General features: G+C 37.3%; 1 pseudogene across 1 annotated transcript; it reads left to right on the top strand.

Moving 5' to 3' along the window:
- The first annotated feature begins 2,900 nt into the window (after positions 1-2,900).
- LOC306886075 (presenilin-1-like) lies at positions 2,901-16,045 on the top strand (annotated as a pseudogene). The gene is made up of 11 exons (XR_013785939.1): positions 2,901-2,940; positions 3,484-3,578; positions 5,962-6,221; positions 9,261-9,402; positions 9,488-9,555; positions 10,265-10,485; positions 10,616-10,714; positions 10,831-10,917; positions 13,486-13,653; positions 14,385-14,503; positions 15,016-16,045. The product of XR_013785939.1 is annotated as a presenilin-1-like (transcript).
- The last annotated feature ends 2,814 nt before the right edge of the window (positions 16,046-18,859 follow it).

The raw sequence follows: 18,859 nt of genomic DNA, 5'->3' as shown, positions 1-18,859 counted from the left end.
GCATCGCCCATTTTCACTAATAAACCTATATCTGCTCAACGCAATGTCCAAACTTTGCGAAACTTTATACGCATACACAAGAAGTCATTCTTATGACGCACACCAATTTGTGTCCAAATCTGCCCATACGGGGCGCTGCAAGTCCTCAACAGTTTGATCAAGGCAAATTAAATTGAATGCATTTCTTCTTCAGTGCCAGTGCTAACCAAGCCATGAAAAATCAATCCTACAAAACAACAAAAATGGCTGCCAGCAGCTAATAACATGCATTTTGGATGACTGATCGCAATACATTTAGCATAATGTATAAGGCTGTATATCATATTTGGTGAGAATCACCATTATAATCTAATTTACACTTGTTTGCTAACAACTCTGGAATTGTAAATGCTGGAATGTTTTTTTTTGTTTTGTTTTTTTCGAATCATCCAGTCCCCCCATATCACATTTTGATATGTGCCCTATCTTTTTCTGTACATTTTGAATTTTTTTATTTTTTTTACCTATACATTTTCAAACCCATCCTGGGCTGTTTGTACGAAATGTGGAAAAACTGAAAATTCTAAGAAAACATGCAACATTTAATACATTTCTGATGCTAGACCAGTTCATTTGTACAACTATGATGCAGAGAAAATGTTGTTTTATTTAATCGAAGAAATCTGTGAAATGCTTTTAGATCATCAAATTAGGAGTCAGTCTCTTTTAAGCTAATTAATAACATATTTCTATATAAAGACATGCTTATTTACTGTTGCTTACTATGAATAGTAAAACAAACACTTATGCTAAACTAAGCGTATTAGTGATCATACAGACAAACTTCATTTAATCAAACAGTTTACTTTTTCTAACATGTCTTCATTAATATGACCGTTTGTGTCATGAGTCCGGGCCCTGCGCTTCTCCCTGTCGCCACCAGAGGTCACCATCTCCCTTCCACCCGGACTCACCTCACGTAATCACGTACACCTGCCACATCACGTACACCTGTCACATTACACACACCTGTCCCACTCATTACACCCACAGCTGTTCCCAATTGCCACGGACTATTTAATCTCCCCTCTCCTACCACTCTGTCTGGTTGCATTATTTGGCGTGTGTAAATGTGTTACAGTGTTTTGTTTCTAGTGTCTGCTGTGGTCTGGGATACATGCACTGTGCTGCCGTCTGGTATCCCAGACCTTTTCTGTTTCGTTTTTTGTGCCGTGTTGGCCTTTTTGTTTCCATTAAATACCCTCACCTGCACTTGGACCCAGACTTCGTGTTTTCACGGCGTACCGTGACAGTTTGTTCAGTTCAGTGTTGCATTGCAGTATTACATTATTATAATGGGTACAAATATACAATGCAAATTAGTCTAATTCATGAAAACTGAACAGTTTGAAGTGGTTCCCTACATCTTATAGAGAGTAGTGAATTAATGCAACAAAACTTGAGTCCATTAAACAACCACCATCCACATGGCCCTCCAGAACTACAAATCATTGTCATAACTATCAAAATCCTCATGTGTTTATCATTAGTAATGATTTATTAGATCTAGTACTCATGACTGTAACTTGTGATGAGTGTTTGTTAAAGGCACTGCAGAGTTTCTCCTGATCATCACTGATGAAGAGCACATTAGCAGTTCAGCGCTTCAATGCTATAAATAATTTGACCTTTTCTGTATATTTTGATTTATTTTATTTCAAGCAACTAAGGAATAACTGTTACCAGGGCATATTTGCAGGGTAATACAAAAATACTTGTTGTAAGGGGTCAGTGCAGTAAAACTAAATTGTTCATCATAACTGTGTGAATGCCATCCAATATTTTTACACTAATAACTATGTTTACCACGACAAAGCGAATAAATGACAAGAAAAATCCAACAGAAGGCTCTATGTTTGCATATTTGAACGTTTACATTCATCCATAATACACATCAAGAGTTTCTCATAACGCTCGTGTCACGTGATGCGTGTGGAATATTAATTATTAGTCCGTGTGTGATTTCTGATCGAACCTTCCTCCGATCTGCTCGAGCTGTTTGAGAGTCACGGCTGGTTCGGCTTTGGTCCTCGCTGGACTCGTCCATGTACCATGCCTCCATCCCACTCATCATTAATATACAGCTCACACATGCAGAGTTAATGCACTTCTATGGAAATCCAGTATAATTGGTTAAAAACTGTTTCAGTTTCGTTGTCGATGAAGGTGTGGTCGCCCGATATATGGCCAAGGCCGATATATATTTGGCATTTTTCAAATATCGGCATCGGCCGATAAATTCTGTATGGCCGATATGATCGAGCCCGGACTTTTATTTTGACGGCGCTGAAAAAAGCAAGCGCTTAAGCACACAGTGCTCACTTTCTCTCTCTTGTTCGCAGTTGTCATTCAGTTTAAACAAAGGAATTAAAATGTATACAAAAAAGTATTATAATTGCCTTAATGTTATTAGTAATAGAAAAGCACTCATTATAATACTTTCTCGTTTGCCGTCAGCATTCAGCAAATACGCATTTATATAATTTAAACGATCATTGAATGACGAACATTTAATTTTACAAAATGTGAAAAAAAAAATTCACTTTTATTTTTGAAAAATACTTTGTCTTAAAGTATAAGTATGTTTATTTTACACATTTATATTTTAATCCATTTTCAAATTATTTCAAATTTCTTAAATATTAATTAAAATAAATACTATTATATCGGCCACCCTGCTTTCCAAGATATCGGCATCGGCCTTCAAAAAACCATATATCGGTCGACCACTATTGCAAAATTTAACAACTTGTCTGCAACAATAAATTGTATACCATTGAATTCTTTATGAACTTTTATTATGAAAGACTCAGTTTTGTCTTTCCTAGCGCTTCCGGTCTGTCTCACCGTGTTCCGCTTCACAGTATTGGGGGCTTTTATCAGTGTGAATTCAGATTCCAGGTTTGTCAGACATTCTTGTTTAAATGATGTTATTTGAACAGTTCCGTTTCTTAATTTTACAGTAATAACATGATGTATGAATGTAGGGCTGATTCCGTTTCGTTTGACAGTTTTCACTTAAAGCTGAATTACAGTTGATAATCAAGCGGCTATCAGAAGCGCTAACTAGCCTCAAGCTAACTTACATTGTTGTGAAATTAATCGCTGCTTTATTAAGTTCCAAACGTTATTAATAACGGAAATAATTCTGTTTTTGAGTGCTTATGACGAGGAAAAGGAAACAGTCAGATTTGAGGAAACTCCTCTGCGGTTAAATCAAATACTATAGTAATACCATGAGTACAAGATACACTAAAGTCATTGTGTTTTCTTTAAAGTAACTTACTATCTGAACACCATGCTATCTGAACATAGTAGTTTGTGTATATCTCCAAGCCCAGACACCATCACTGTATCCCCACTGGAGCCTTTATATTATGTGCTACACGATCTTGTTTCTGAATGCAGCTCTATGTGATTATTTGTGCTGTTTTGTGATCTCAGTCCGGTCAGATCCAGAGGTCCTGCTGTTTCTATGATCCCTGGGTCTCTTCACAGCATCAATGGCTGATAATGTGGAGAATGCCGTCAATAATGTGGTAAGTATTGTGATTACAGAGTGATGTAGTCCTCTTAATAAGTGCATATAAGTAGGGTTGTATATGGTAGATTGTTGATCTTGTTGTTTTGTCCACGGTGATGAAGTGCTCTTTATAGAGCTCAGAGAGCATCAGATGGAGGTATTTATCAGTGTTTATAGCTGGACGCTTATCTCTAGCGTTCTGCCAGCGATCACAGCTGTGCTTTCAGTTCCTCATGATGGGACGGTGCAGTACTTTGACACTTGGGTTTGCTCTTCTCTCTCTCTCTCTCTCTCTGATTGTACAGATAACTTTGTTAGTTTGCTTGGTGTTCATTTCCTTTTCCACAGGTTCATGGCCATAAATCTTTGAAGACTAAATCATGCTGTAGATTTTGATTGAACGTGTTCTGATTTTTTATTGCCGTTCTTTTGCACTTTAATCAGTTGGAAGCATTTATTTACTTGACACATTTTTATTTTTTTATTGTATTTAAATGTACAGGCCAACACTTCAGTTCAAGTTTACATTGTGTACAGTTCTAAAAGTTCCGGTAGTTATCATCATATGAACATTTTATACATGTAGTGTGCCTATGTAAAGACATTTATAGTGTTATAAGAGATTTCTATTTCAAATAAATGCTGTTTAAAAAAATCTGTGAATCCTGAAAAATAAAATATATCACGATTTAAAAATCATTGAACTGTGTTCAACATTGATAATAATCAGAAATGTTTCTTGAGCAGCAAATCAGCATATTATTATGATTTCTGAAGATCATGTGACACTGAAGACTGCAGTAATGATGCTGAAAATACAGCTGCATATCACAGAAATAAATTACACTTTACAAGATATTCACATAGAAAACATTTACTTTAAATTGTAATAATATTTCACTATTTTTACTCTATTTTTGATCAAATAAATGGAGCCTTGATGAGCAGAGGAGACTTCCTTTAAAAACAAGAAAAAAAACCTTACTGACCCCAAACTTTAATTATCATCATTAGTAATTTTTTATTTGCTATTTTGTATCATTCTATTAATGAAGTTTCTAAATAAAACCTATGCCAAAAAAAGTCCAGTATAGTAAAATCTGCATAATTGTCAGTTATTACATCAAAAGAGTGGAAAAAAGGCACATAATGCAGACTCGTACTTTAAAATACATTCAAATAGAAAACAGCTATTTTAAATTGTATTACAGTAATATTTCACAATTTTAGGGTTTTACTGCATTTTGAATCAAACAAATGCAGCCTTTGTGAGCAGAAGAGACTCGCTGACCCCAAACCTTTGAACAGCAGTACGAAACACACATTAGATGTGTTTCCATCCATCTATTTTAATGCACATTTTGGAATATTGCATAAAAAAACGCTGTTTGGAAACGCCAAGATGCGCATAAATTCTAAACATGCGCATAAAAAAACGTATGTGTAGGATAAACTTTTTATCTGATAAAAAAAAATGCGCATAAACTACGATGGAAACACATTTACCGAATAAATTCCACCATGCGCATTGAAAAGGTCATGTGACTTTGCACTATGAGACAGGATAACTTGATTAGCAGCGGACCAATCTCGTTCACCGGTTCCATATGCAACCCTGGACAACAAAACCAGATTTATACATCATCTGAAAGCTGAATAAATCATCTTTCCATTGATGTATGGTTTGTTATGATCAGACAATATTTGGCTGAGATGCAACTATTTGAAAATCTGAAATCTGAGGGTGCAAAAAAATCTAAATATTGTGAAAATCTCCTTTAAAGTTGTTCAAATGAAGTTCTTAGCAATGCATATTACTAATCAAAAATTAAGTTTTGATATATTTACGGTAGGAAACTTACAAAATATCTTCATGTAACATGATCTTTACTTAATATCCTAATGATTTTTGGCATAAAAGAAAAATGTATAATTTTGACCCATACAATGTATTTTTGGCTATTGCTACAAATATACCCCAGCGACTTAAGACTGGTTTTGTGCTCCAGGGTCACATATGTTGTTTTGGTCATTCTGAAATGCCTGAGCAAAGTCTGTTGTCAAAGTATTTCTGTATAATTAATCTCTGTCTTACATGACTGAGTTCTCATGCGAACAGCAGCAACCGCCTCCGAAAGCATTTATTGTGTTTTGTCCGTTCTCTCTGCAAGTCATTTATTATATATGAACATTATTATATTCAGTGGCTTCTCCTTGTTTTCTTAGAGATAGTTAGTGCCAGTTTATCAGGAAGTGATGATTTTGTTCTCTTTGACTGGTTGGATGGAAACGGTGCTTTATTCGCAAATGTTTTATGCGATATTTTTGCACATAAGTTAAATTCGCATCTTTGGATGGAAACAGAGCTATTGACTCTTGTTGTGGTGTTCTCTGTGCAGTCAAATGACGGGACGGAGGTCAGCCGGCGCACTGAGACGACTCCCGGCCGTAACGAGGTGGAGCTGAACGGACAGCCGCCCACCGCACGGCCCCCGCAGGTGGTCACAGACAGCGAGGAGGACGAGGATGAGGACCTGACTCTCAAATACGGAGCCAAGCATGTGATCATGCTGTTTATTCCCGTCACGCTGTGTATGGTGGTGGTTGTGGCCACGATCAAATCGGTCAGTTTCTACACGCAAAAGGACGGCCAGCAGCTGTGAGTATCAGATTTAAAATAACAGTTTCATTGGAGTTGGGTTTCAGGTCTACCCTTCAGGGCTGCTTGACAGAATTAGTTTGTTCATGCCTAAAATCAGCAAACGCTGAATAATAAGCATCACGTCCTGACTTGAGCACGGATGTGTTTGTTCAGGAGAAAGGCAAAAATCTTTCATGGAGTGCACTAATGCACGAAAAATATCACCGTTCTGCTCTCAATCTCCTGGAACGGGGGAATCACGGGGTGTCACTCTGAATATCAAAGCATCACTGTTACATTATAGTCACATTAGTCATATTTAGGGATGCTCGATAGCATAATTTTGGCTTTGGTACGATACCAGAATATAATACCTCGGTATCGATACCATAGGTGACCAGCCTCAAAAGATAAGTGAATTTAAAACAATTTTATTATTAATAATAATAATAAAAACCGATTCATATCTTAATACCTTTGTATCAAACTAACAAAAAAACCTACAGGGAACATAGGTTACATTTTGAAAAAGTTTGAAAAAAAACAACAACAGAAGATTGATGCAACAAATGTTGCTTTATTGTAAAGTGTTATTCTAACAGTCAAAGTAATATTCAAAATCACGTTATTATTTCTCTCTCTCTCAGATTATTTCCAGATTTCAGACTCCGCTAAAGAAAAAGCATTAAATATAAATCTCTCTTTCTCGGCTGCTTCATATTAGCAATCGGCTAAATATGGCCATGAAATCTTTCCTTTCCCCCCGCATGTTTACCACAGTAAGAGATGCGAAAACAGTGATTAAAAGTGAACGCCAATAAAATAAACCTGTGAAATCAGAGGGTGAGACACTGATGATTGGGGAAAGGAAACCATAATTTTATTAAAGTCGTGGAAATTTGTGACCAACTGGCAAAACAGAATTTAAAGCGTATGGCTTTAAATGTATCAAACAGCATGAATGCAAAAGCATGGTCATGATGTAACATTTGCCTGCTAACCCATTATCTCTTATAAACAAAGCTTTGTACCTCACTTGTGTCATAACACTCACATAAAAAAAAAGTTTCATGTGCGCAATAGTGTGTTTTGCTGTAGCACCGCTGGTGGAAGAGGTGCACAGCCCCATGGGATCATTTTATTTTAAATGCTGATAATGTCAATTTCAAACATTCAACGATGAGCACCATGAAACCATTTATAGAGGCACATTCAGTGGTCTCCGTGACGGATATGAAACAGTCAACAAAGTAAAATGATCCCAAAAGTAACTACGGTGCGCTCAAATGATCATATTCAAATCTATTCATTTTACAGTCCTGCTACTAGCTTTTATTTAGACTAAAACCCCTTTAATTCCGGTGAGGAAGCTGGTGTTTTGAGTGGCATTTGCACATCCTGTTAGCCGGTGAATGCCACTGCAATAGACGCATTGTGCAGTATTAAGGTTATCGATTAATTGATCGTTAATGTAAACGATGATCGATCATGGAAATTATCGAAAATTAACATTCCTACTGCTTGCATATAACATTAACTGAAATAAATTATAGCTTCTTTTATTTGAGCATTATTTACCTTTAAGTACTAAAATACCTAAAACTAAATAAACTAAAACTAATGAATAAAAATACCTCAATTTAAATGAAGTAAAATGAATAAATATAAATTAAAAGCGTACAAAGGACATATAAAAAAAAATAATGCAAATGTCAAAAATTACAAAAACTTTAAAATTAAAGTGAAAATATAAAAATAGAATTTAATTCAAAATATTAACAAAGACTGTAATAGTGTATGCTGCTAAAATAAAAGTTGAGCAAAACCTTAACACCGAGTTTGAACCGTCATAATGTGCATAATTCATCCCGCACCACCTTTGTGCTACAGACGTGAAGGATTCCTCAAATCATGATAAACACCAGAACATCATAGAGACTCTCCGCTGGGCAAACATCCTAATAACCACGACCACTCTGAACACATTAGCAGCACTCTGCCAACCACACACTGACTACATTCATGATGCTGGGAAACACCACATCATTTCATCAGAAAACACAAGTTTGAAATGTCTGGAATGATCCAAGTGATCTGTGCATCAGGGATACATGAGCAAGCAGTGGACTGCAGCTGGTCAGTGTGTCCAGTGATGCAGTGGCAGTGATGTTCCTCCAGACAGTGCTGAAGCTTCACTGACCCCTCATTACTGGAGAAACTGTTGATTGGTCCTCTTACATGCTGCTTGCATGTGGTGCTCACGTTATACTCTGTATGATAACATGATCATTTTCAGATCCGATTTTATTTCATTTAGATTATTTAGTTATCTATTTAATTTCAGAATTACTATCAGTAGTGATTTTCAAAAGATTAAATGTGTACACTATGAATAAATAATGTGCTATTATATTAGCATAATAGTTATTAGATTGAGTTCTGTTTAGTTTTTTCCCCCTCATTTCAGTAAAAATATACTCGTCAACATTTGAAGGGGATCAAAACCTTTCATTGTTGTCCTAAAACCTAAAAACTAAAACCAAAAAGTGTTCTGTAGCTGTGATGTGAAATTTGCTAATCATAAAAGGATTATTATTGTTAACTAAACCAAAACCATTTTCAAAACATTAACTGAAATAGAATAATATCTGTAATATTAATATATAACATATTAGTAATAATAATATGTCTGCCAAGGCAACATTTCTCACTTTTGTGTAGTAAAAGTTGAAGTACTCAAATATTTAAAATAAAAACTTATAATAAATACATAAAAATTCCAAAAACACAATACAACAAAATTACTAAAATTTAAATATTAAGATAAAATCTAATTCAAAATATGAACAAAAACTGTAATAGTATATTAATGGTACTAAAATAACACTGTTTTCTTTAAGTAAAATAATTAAATATTCATCATTTTAAATGTAAGAGTTACCAGATTGTTAAAGTTTGAGTTGATGTTCAGTTTAATCTTCTGTGTTTGAATGTTGAAAGAGCAGTATTACTTCTTTGTGTTTCTGTTTCTGTATAATGACGTGCGTCTCTTGGCAGGATCTATACTCCGTTCCGTGAGGACACCGAGACGGTGGGTCAGCGCGCGCTCAACTCCATGCTCAACGCCACCATCATGATCAGTGTGATTGTGGTCATGACCCTGGTGCTGGTGGTGCTCTACAAGTACAGATGCTACAAGGTGTGTTCACTGCCCTGTCACGGACTCTGCTTGACCCACGTTGCAAGTTCATGATATATTTATTTTTTGTTTTTGTTTTTTTCAGGTGATTCAAGGCTGGCTGTTCTTCTCCAACCTACTCCTCCTCTTCTTTTTCTCCTTCATTTATTTGGGGTGAGTTCTGTTTTTTGTCCTAGTGTTGCTTCTTTTTGGCTGTAAATAATGGGTTAAAAAGTGATACAAGTACTATTATTAAAGACCCTGTGAAACTGCAGTTTTCTGTCCTGTTACTTTAGTACCATTGACATACTTTTTTTTTATTTTAGTTTTAATTTTCTTTCATTTTAGTTTCACTTTTATGTTTTCATTTCACTTAAAGTAATTTTGTGTGATTTAATTATTTTATTTTTTAACTTTATAATTTATTGTATCAATTTTAGTACATCAAGTTAAACTAAATGAAAATGGAAAATTTTGGTTTGGCAGCTAGGTTTTGTTTTTGACTTTTTTTTGGGTTTTTTTGTATTTTAATGTTTGTTTTATTTGATGTAATGAAAAACTCTAATTTTTCACTTGATTTTTATGAAGATTTTTTTAATGACACGAGACCAGATTTAGTTTTGGATTATATAATATATATTTTACTTTACTATACTATAATAAACCTCAGTCCGTGTTGATGTATTTCGGGTAGAAATGGATATTTGCGGTGAAGAGAGCATTTGATTGGAGTTTTAAATGGTGTTATTGAAGAATAATTCATTAATAAGAATAAAAGAACACCATTAACAATAATCAAGGTTTATCTGATGATCGTGCCTGATGTTATGTTATGAAAGCATTGCTTCTGATAACAGCTGCCACACGTGTTTCTTCACCGCAGGGAAGTGTTCAAGACGTACAACGTGGCCATGGACTACTTCACGTTAGCGTTGATCATCTGGAACTTCGGTGTGGTGGGAATGATCTGTATCCACTGGAGGGGTCCGCTGCGGCTCCAGCAGGCCTATCTGATCATGATCAGCGCTCTCATGGCCCTGGTCTTCATCAAGTACCTGCCGGAGTGGACCGCCTGGCTCATCCTCGCTGCTATATCTGTCTACGGTCAGTCACTGAAGATGGGTTCATCTGGGTTGTTTATAGAGATACTGTCGTAAAGTAGGATAGGACTACGAATGGTCTCAAGGCTAAACTGCTAATAATTACTGCTTTAATCTTTCTTGCTCTTCTGTAGATCTGTTAGCAGTGTTGTGCCCGAAAGGACCTCTGCGTATCCTCGTGGAAACGGCTCAAGAGAGAAATGAACCCATCTTCCCTGCTCTCATCTACTCCTGTAAGAAAAATCTCTCAGCACTTCTGTCTTAGCCTGTGGAGCATTGAATCCAGGGTTTAAGTTGAATGTTTGGATGTTATCGTCACATTTATATATGCGCCCATTTGATTCGTCAGCAACCATGGTGTGGCTGTTTAATATGGCGGACAGCCCTGAGACCAGGAATAATTCCAGCCATCCAGTTCCTCAGCAGGAGAACCAGGGTGAGTGTTTGCGAGAGCCCCAGAATCACACTGCATGTAATATGTTCGTCTTCACAGCCACTTTAAGAAATTTTAATTTTAATGTCAGTTTAATGTTTTGAAAGAGGCATTTATTTGATTAAAACTACTTAAAAAAAAAAACTGTAAAATGTTAAGGCGATGTATTTCAATTTAAAATAACTTTTTTCTGTGTCAATATATTGTAAAATGTGATTTGTTCCTGTGATTCACATAATCTTCAGAAATCATTCTAATATGCTGATTTGCTGCTCTAGAAACATTTCTGATTATTATCAACCAATCAATTATTTGCCGCTTTTTTTATTATCAGTGTCGATTTTTTTTTCTGTTTGGTTGATGTTTGACTGAGATGTGTCGGAAACAAAACTTTTATTTTGAAATGACTTATTTTAATAATAATGAATTATCAGACAAAACTATTAAAGATAAGTGGTGTATATAAAAAAATAAAAATATCATAGCATTTGCTTTTCTATTATTAGTAATAGAACGGTATGTGCTATGATATAGTGCCGTGAAAAGGTTTTTGTCCCCTTCCTGCTTTTAAATTTGTTTGCATATTTGTCACACTTAAAAGATTCAGATCATCACACAAATTTTAATATCACACAAAGATGATGCAAGGAAATACAAAATGCAGTTTTTAAATGATGATTTCATTTATTAAGGGAAAAAAGCTGTGCAAACCTGCCTGGCCCTATGTGAAAAATTAATTGCCACCACCTGTTAAATCATGAAAGAACTGTGATTAACCAAATTATTTTAGAAAGCCGAGTTAAATTTCACTAGCCACACCAAGGCCTGATTACTGCAAGACCTGTTGAATCAAGAAACCTCTTAAATAGAACCTGTCTGATAAAGTGAAGCACGCTTAAAGAGCAACACATCATGCTGCGATCTAAAGAAATTCAAGAACAGATGAGAAACAAAGTAGTTGACATGTATCAGTCTGGAAAGGGTTATAAAGCCATTTCTAAGGCTGTGGGTCTCCAGCGAACCACAGTGAGAGCTATTATCCACAAATGGAGAAAACATGCAACAGTGGTGAACCTTCCCAGGAGTGGCCGGCCGACCAAAATTACTCCCAAGAGCGCAGCGACGACTCATCCAGGAGGTCATAAAAGAACCCAGAACAGCATCTAAAGAACTGCAGGCCTCACTTGCCTCAGTTAAGGTCAGTGTTCATGATTCAACAATAAGAAAGAGACTGGGCAAAATTGGCATCCATGGGAGAGTTCCAAGGCAAAAGCCACTGCTGACCAAAAAGAACACACAGGCTCGTCTCATATGTCTCAAATATCTTGATTATCCCCAAGACTTTTGGGCAAATATTCTGTGGACTGATGCGACGAAAGTTGAACATTTTGGAAGGTGTGTGTCCCGTTGCATCTGGTGTAAAACCAGCACAGCATCTCATAACAAGATGATCATACCAGCAGTCAAACATGGTGGTGGTAGTGTGATGGTCTGGGGCTGCTTTGCTGCTTCAGGACCTGGACGACTTGCCATAATTGATGGAACCATGAATTCTGCACTCTATCAGAAAATCCTGAAGGAGACTGTCCGGCCATCAGTTTGTGACCAAGCTCAAGCGCACTTGGGTTATGCAGCAGGACAATGATCCCAAACACCAGCAAGTCCACCTCTGAATGGCTCAAGAAAAACAAGATTAAGGTTTTGGAGTGGCTAAGTCAAAGTCCGGGCTTAAATCCGACCGAGATGCTGTGGCATGACCTTAAACAGTCCATTCATGCTCGAAAACCATCCAGTGTGGCTGAATTAAAACAATTTTGCAAAGAAGAGTGGGCCAAAATTCCTCCACAGCGATGTGAGAGACTCCTTGCCAGTTATTAGATTTAGGGGGCAATTACTGTTTCATGTTGTGCCAGGCAGGTTTGGACGGCTTTTTTCCTTTAATAAATGAAATCATTATTTCAAAACTGCATTTTGTATTTACTCGGGTTATCAATGTGTAATATTAAAATTAGTTTGATGATCTGAATCATTCAAGTGTGATAAATATGCCAAAAAAAACAAAAAAAAACAGGAAGGGGGCAAAAACTTTTTCACACCACTGTACCTTTTATTCTATCATAAGCAAATATGCGTTTATATCTTTTAATTTCATAAACCTTGCAAACTTAAAAAAAAAAAAATCTTCTGCTTCTGAAGTGTGCACCTGTAGCCTTTTGCATTTGCAGTTGAGATTTATTTGTGAAAAATATTATAAGATTTCATAAAGTTGCTGTCTAAGGTATAAATCCTTTTTTTTTGTCATATAATTCATTTTCAATTTTTTTTTTCTAATTTTCTAATTGAATAAATAATTATAAAGTATAAATTATAAAGTGTCATCGGGCATAAAAAATCAGTGCCTCTAGTTATTCGTACTTCCCACTATAAATGCGGATCATGTGAGCAGCACTGATTGCATCTGAGCGGTATTTGCTTCTTTGTGTTGCTGCTCATTTGTTAAACTCCGCTTTTCTCAGACGGCTGTAAATCGCTGTCTCTGTGAGCGTTCCTCATTGAGTCTGTCTCCTGTAGTTGCCGTGGCACCCACGGCTCAGCCGGAGGATGATGGAGGTTTCACACCTGTGTGGGTCAATCAGCAGCAGCATCAGCTCGGCCCCATGCAGTCCACTGAGGACAGCAGACGAGAGATCCAAGAGATGCCCTCCGAACGCCCACCACCTGTGGAAGATGACGAAGAGCGTGAGTATCTGCAGTAACTCATCCGGTTCGGTCCTCCATTCCATTGAGCAGCACCTCTCAAGGCTTCCATGTCTCTGAAGTCCATGTCACATGATCAGACCACATGTGGTCCGTTCAAAATACATGCGGCAATGGGGTCCAAATAGTTTCACTCAAACCACATGCGGATGTAGTGCCGTAGAATGGGCCACAATGGTCAACTAGATACCCCTTTTATTGTTTAACAGAATATGAATCAATAAATAATATGTGACCCTGGAGCACAAAAGCAGTCATAAGTAGCATATATTTGTAGCAATAGCCTGCAATACATTGTATGGATCAAAATTATACATTTCTCTTTTATGCCAAAAATAGGATATTAAGTAAAGATCGTGTTCAATGAAGATATTTTGTATATTTCTTACCGTAAATATATCAAAGCGTAATTTTTGATTAGTAATATGCATTACTAAGAACTTAATTTGGACAACTTTAAAGGCAATTTTCTCAATATTTAGATTTTTTTTCCTATTCTAACAATCCATACATCAATGGAAAACTTTTTTCATTCAGCTTTCAGATGATGTATAAATCTGTTTAAAAAAATGGACCCTTATGACCCTTGTGGTCCAGTGTCACATATTGGCTATAAAATATGGTTGCTGTTTAATGCAAACAAAACCCTCACTTCCTGTTGTAGCCCCATTAAGCAGGATTTCGTGCACATGATGTTTGTGTGTGTTTTTCAGGGGGTGTGAAGCTGGGTTTGGGAGATTTCATCTTTTACAGTATGCTGGTGGGTAAAGCATCAGCCACAGCCAGCGGTGACTGGAACACGACGCTAGCCTGCTTTGTGGCCATTCTCATCGTAAGTATCCCAAAGAAATAAATACAGCTCGCTAAGTCAGGCATAATTCAGCTATTATTCTCCAGACATGTATAAAGGCCCCAAAAGGTGTTGGATACTTGAGACAAGACACTACAGGCAAATCCATTGTTTTCTCCTGCACTGGTCAGTTTTGTGATTTTGGGCTATTTTGCTTCTAGATTTGAGACTAGATTTTTGCACCCTCAGATTCCAGATTCTCAAATAGTTGTATCTCGGCTTATTCAGTTTTCATATGATGTATAAATCTCAATTTAAAAAAACTGACCCTTATGACTGGTTTTGTGGTCCAGGGTCACATATAGTGTCTGGCTTAAAGTCACCATGAATCCATTTAAATGTGAAACAGGATGTTCAGTGAGCGAAAGGACATGCTCTTATTCATCAGAATGGATTGGGTTGTGTAAAGTGGTGGCGTCATCTGAAAAACTGAAGTCATTTCAGAAGTGTATTTTGTCAGCATTCACAATAGTCTGATATTTCTTTCTCCTCAGGGTTTATGTCTAACTCTGCTCCTTCTGGCCATCTTCAAAAAGGCCCTTCCAGCTCTCCCCATCTCCATAACCTTCGGCCTGGTCTTTTACTTTGCCACCGATAACCTTGTGCGGCCGTTCATGGATCAGCTGGCTGTTCATCAGTTCTACATTTAGCACGGAGGAGAGGTCACTCCTCACGCACTCCACTTTACAGCTAATTCCCAGAATCCTCTTGCAGGGAACGTGAACCCTGTAGACTAGCACACCTTTCCTCTTCCTCTGGACACATGACTGGATTCGCTGTTTTTGGCATTGAATGCCTCTATTAATTACAGTGCCTCTCCAGTGACTCATCTGATCCTGTTATTGGCTTTGGTAACATCTTCAGGCGATATGCTGAACATTTGTTTGTTTGGAGAAAACACAGACTATCTTACACGTAAGAATGGATGAAAGTGATTGACTTTATCACTTCATTCAAGCTTTGATGACCTCTGGTGTATGGAATGGGACCAGAGCTTGCTTTGTCCACCAGATCTTGGATTCACTCTCTAGGCATTACATTAATTCCAGCTCCGATATAGTGAGCATTAACCCAAAGCTCTCTGAATGATATAGAGGTAGGTACTGATCACATTTGTTGGTCTTCTGAGAGTGCCTGTGATGCTTCGAGTTTTCATTTTTAACACCAACCATTTGACCATATTTGAGACGATGTTCTGGGTTACTCTAGCATTAAATCAAGTGCTGATCCAAGATACTGTTTTGCTCTCCTGAAAAGCGTGAGAGCGTCATTTTGGAATGTATAAACGTTCTCTTTAATATGCTACGTGTTTGGACAAGATGTCAGGAGACTGTAAGAATTGTTTGTTTGTTTTTTTTTGTCTTGTTTCTTTTTTATTTACCAGCAAAATGGTTGATTGAATGACTTTTACTTTCATATTATCCACACCTTTTGTCATTTCAAGAAAATGCAAATGTTTTGTAACTAAATTGAATGATTCACAAATAAAGGCGTTGCTCATTTGAGCAAATTTCAGTCTCCATCAAATCATTTTAAAATTTTTCAGCCTTGAGTACACCTGGTATTCACAATCATCTCATTGATCTGATCACAAGAAGATACTCGTATCATATAAATGCGGTCCAAACTGTTTTATGATCAGGGTTGCCAGGTCTGTGTAACAAAACCAGAAATTAAGAGTGGCAAATACCTTCAGGTGGACTGGCCAACACCGAGGACATTAGGGAACAGTCAAGTGATATTACTTTGGGGTTCATTGTCTTGACCTATTGTTCAGTCTTGCTAATGTTAAAGGGCCTGAAAATGGTGGGAACATTTCAGAAATTCCACTGTATTGCAGGACTGTCACCCTTCTTCCAAGTCCCTGGCCCTTTGGAACTGGCATGTTGCCTGAATCTCTAGAGGTAGCAGCAGTTTCCATGGGGACTGCTTGGCACGGCATGCTGGGATGCCCCTGGTTCTCTTTTGTCATTGTACCTTGGTGATTAGCATCAAGCTGAGCCTTCACATCCCACCTCAGCGTCTCACCTGAAGTCTGCAATTATCATGTTATGCCACAGGTGAATCAACAGATTTCTACAAAATCACAACAGACATTGGCACATCATAAAAAAAAACTAAAGCTTTGCATTGAATGAAGGACCAAGAACAGGGCTCTTCAACTCCAGTGCTGGAGGGCCAGTGTCTTGCAGGCTTTAGTACCAGTCCCAGTTGACCCACCTGTCTGTAATTTGCAAGTAGTTCTCAACGCTTTGGCTGTGGTTGGGTTTAATCAACTGGGGGTTGAAGTTGAAACAGAGACTTGCTATTGAACACTTTCTGCTTCCTGTAGTTACGCTTATTTTGCATTAGTGTTGACCCTGAATAGTCGAAGATTCGATGCTTCGATAGGAGGAGCCTGATTCGACTCTCAATCTCAGAGTCGAATATTCGTGGAGTGCCCTTTGGCTATATGGAGTTGCTCAAATGTCTGATTTCACATAGAAGTACTGGTTTTCTCCCAATAAGTTTTACAGCGTATTGCGATAATGCTGTAAATAAGAATCTGAAAAGAAAGACGTAAATATAATTTTTAAATAAATATTTTAACGTGCGTGAATAAATCCAACCCCTATTTAAGTTTCACTTTCCATAATCCGTGACACACAGAGGAGCGTTTTGGCGGCAGGGATTAAAATTTTTAACAAGACACTGACACAGGCAGAGAGATTTATTTCGATCGGGAAGGGTACAAGTGATTTCAAAACATTTCAGCCGGTTTATACATATCGTATATATATTATTTATCTCGTATAAGATGCATTTGGTTGAGTTGCGCTGCAGTAAAGTGCTTCATGTTACGGTGATTATCTCTCAGCGCGCAGGACAAAACATCAATGCAGAACATTAATGACTATGACTGAGACTGTCATATACATAACATTATAATAAAACACTGTGAATTTGTAGAGTTTAGTTGCCGTGTATCTGCATGTTGTTGCATGAAGAAAGCAACAGAAAAAAAGTTCATTCAGAGCCACGCAGATATGTTCATGCATTCGGAGCATTTTGTGCAGATAGCTTATAAGTCGTAATATTAACGTTATGTTGTATAAATAACGAAGCGTATCTATATGAGATAAATGATGAGTTAAATCCCATTGATTAAAAACCTGCTATCATATGCTTCATTATGGTCATCTTCAGCGCATGCAGCTCAAAACAGAAATGCAGAACACTAATAACTACTGCCATATAGGCTACATAGTTATAATGAGAGCAATATTGTAAAAAATGTTGTGAATTCTTAGGGTTTCGCTGACGTTTAATGTTAACTACCTTTTAATCAAAACATAAATCATTATTTTTGTATCTGCGAGGCATCCGTTACGCATTTTCCCTGTGTGTTAACGTCAGTAATTATGACTGTCCAATGTCTGACTTGATCTCTGTCTTGGTAATGTCTTTTGCCCCCTGCCCCCAAACACATGATTAAAATATCGGCAAGATTCAACAATTCCGATTCAACTATGAAAATCTTTAGTCTGGGACACCCCTAATTTTTACTATTATAAGATCAGATTTTGTAAGCATTAGTAGAACTGAAAGTGTCGGAATAAAAATGAAACGCGTATGATCATTGTCATTGGTGAATCCGGCCAATCCTGTGCAAAATGAGCTGGCTGACTGCTCTCGAATCACTCGCACAGTATTTTGATAGTGTACACCACAGTGATGTGATGTTGGATAAAGTCAAGTGAGGTAAAATTTCCAACCAGCATGCACCGCTTCAAAGCAGATGCCAGTCGACTCCTTTTTGATGGGGTTAGAACTAAACTCAGCAGGGTTGGAGTTGAAGAGCCCTGACTTAAGCCATATATCAGGGGTGGCTAACATCGATCCTGGAGAGCCACAGTCTTGCATAATTTTGCTCCAACCTTCATAAAAACTCACCTGCCTGTCACATTCTTGTAACCCTTTTGCTGCGTTTACCTCTGAAGTTGGAGGAGCTGGGAATGACATCATACCCAAGTGGACCATGTTCCCGTAGAGAACTCAGAAATCCAGGATGGACGCTTCCATTGTTAGCAATACCAGTCGATTACAAACACATAAAAAGTGGTATTTTGCACAGATAATGCCAAAGTATCATGTCCACAAATAGAGGTTGGATAGTAGCCTACTGCGTGCACCACTTATTGAGTTTGAGAGACAGACAAACATGAGTGCTAATATACAATGTTAACACTGTTTCTCTTCTTTTGATGCACTGAACAGCCTGACTGGATTCTTAAATTGGAGCGATTTCTCAGAGATTCCGAGTCGGAACTCCGACTTGGGAGGGTGTTCCACTTAGGC

The sequence above is a fragment of the Barbus barbus genome, assembly GCF_936440315.1.
Source record: "Barbus barbus genome assembly, chromosome: 20".
Classification (NCBI taxonomy): Eukaryota; Metazoa; Chordata; class Actinopteri; order Cypriniformes; family Cyprinidae; genus Barbus; species Barbus barbus.
Note: the sequence above shows the minus strand (reverse complement) of the source record. Positions and strands in the feature narration are given on the sequence as shown.